Source organism: Glycine max, chromosome 18 (assembly GCF_000004515.6).
Source record: "Glycine max cultivar Williams 82 chromosome 18, Glycine_max_v4.0, whole genome shotgun sequence".
NCBI classification, from domain to species: Eukaryota; Viridiplantae; Streptophyta; class Magnoliopsida; order Fabales; family Fabaceae; genus Glycine; species Glycine max.
Window position 1 is genome coordinate 15,082,728 of NC_038254.2, and position 2,229 is coordinate 15,084,956.

Sequence of the window (2,229 nt, forward strand, 5' to 3'; positions counted from 1 at the left end):
TATACGATACAAATACTCATTGATACTTGCACAGTTTAGTCCTCTTGCCAATATTTGTGAACACTATACATACTGTTGGAACTTCCAAGTAATTTTCTCACTATATTCGCCATGTTAATACATTAAAATATGTCAAAAAAGCTCTATAAATCTGCATATGTATCTTGTTGGCAGGGACACTTGTGCTCCATTATTGTTTCCATGAATCTTCAAGGTTGCTAATTTCACCAGAACTGTATTGGCAAGGAGGGCTATTGTAGAATTGGGAACCAAACAAAGTCAAAAAGGCCAGTTGTAAGGGAATTTCCTATCCAAACATCAGGAAATGGGCACTGAGGTGCTACAGTTATGTATACTTTAGGGTTATACCATTTAAGGAACTTGGCAAGATCACGCCAGTACTGCTTTGGTCCACCTTCAATGTCATAAACAATACCAAAATCAAAGCCATCAAGGACAGCAGGGCCAAGAGGGCGAGACGATGACTGTCCCCCCAAGAAGTTGTTCCAAAGGTAAGCGGCTACTTGACATGCATCCTGAGTGGAATTAGTATCTGAGTAGCTTCCAACACCTCCTACCAAAGAAAGCAATACCTTGATGCCTTTGTCTTGACAAGATTTGATGTCTGAGCTTAAGCCAGTGCACCCATTACTATAAGGGTCACAGTGATCAGCAAGATAAATCATGGGAGTTTGGCCATTTCCAAAGGTTGGCAGAAAGGCTATGATCACATAATCATAGTTCCCTGTGGCACAAACCTCGGCCAGCGTGCCCTCGTTATCTTTCTGGCCCCAATAGATTGCAATTATGCCACCATCAGAATCACTTGCTAGTGCTAAAGAGACTAAGGATAAGAATGTGACTGTGATTGCTGATTTCATTGCCATTGTGTAGGGGGCAATATCTAAGGATTTCTCAGGCTGCTTCTATGCCAAGCACTGCTTGGGGAGAATGGCTTATAAAGTTTATATGTTTAAATACCTCCAAAATCAACTTTTGGGCTTTGCTCATTAATTAGAGCGTGCCTTGTCAGACCTGTTTAATATAATAATAGATAATGCTGACTTCATGAAAGCAATGTTCATATTTACAAATATCTTGGCAATTCTAACATCTTCTATTTGCTCTTGTTCAGTGCTTTCCAAAATTTCTTCCACTATCCTCCACTTCTAAGAATGATAAATTAAACTAGAAGTCAAATGAATGAAGCATGCTGGCAAATTGATATTTTTTTATAGACATCAGTGGAGAAGTGATCATACCATTCAGGAATTAGTTAGTTAGTTGTTATGTGAGAGCTTATTGATATTCATGAACTTGTTTTTTTGATAGTCATCAGTTTTGAGCTTCTGCACTGACAACAAGGCTGGAACATATCTTGACAACTGACAAGAGAAACACACATGTAGCAACTCATGTTGGAAATTTAATTTTGATATTATTAGCTAGTTTTTTTCCCATTCACTTTAAAAACTGAAGACAATATAGAAAAAAGAAATATCAAAAGGAAAATTGCTTTCTAATAAAATATCTGTCCATAATAAAACATAAGCAGATATCGCTATTTTGTTCAACCTTTTATGTTGTCTGTATCAATAATTTTGCATTCAGATGGTCGAATAATTCCAAAATTAGGGATACTATTCAAATCCTTCCTCTCTTAGCCAAAGTCATAATACATTATATTCAATAACTGACAGCTCTCTCTCTCCCTCTCCCTTTCCCTCTCCTTTTTTGTTCCCTAGCTGTTTAATTTAGCAGTGTGGTTGTGACTTCCAATTCTAGTTCCTAGTTCATATGATTTTGATTTATGAGGGAAATATGATTTACATGAGCATAGGGTGATGGCAAAAACCGCTTCGAATCGAACCGGATTGTAACCGAACTAGTTCAAGAAAAAAGAAGTGTATTGTTTTATAAAACCAATTAAGTTAACTAAATTGTTTTTACAAAATTGGTTCGGTTAAATTGTTCCGACTCTTAGAATCAGTTTAAAACTAGTTAAAAATTAAATTGGTTCTGAATCGGATTATTACTTTTTACTTTTTAATCTTTTTAAAGATATTTATAAGTATGTTTATGTAACGATCCTAACATATGATTTTGGTCCTTTTCTTTTTGGGTTCACACATCCTTTTTTGAAAACTATACTGTTCGAAGGATGAAAAAAAAAATACATGCCTAGCTACTGCAGTTGGATTTATTTATTTATTTATTCTTTGTTGCGTA

At 35.6% G+C, this 2,229-nt stretch overlaps 1 pseudogene; it reads right to left on the minus strand.

The window, feature by feature from the left end:
• On the minus strand, positions 1 to 1,057 carry LOC100784712 (hevamine-A-like; annotated as a pseudogene).
• Between the last annotated feature and the right edge of the window lie 1,172 nt (positions 1,058 to 2,229).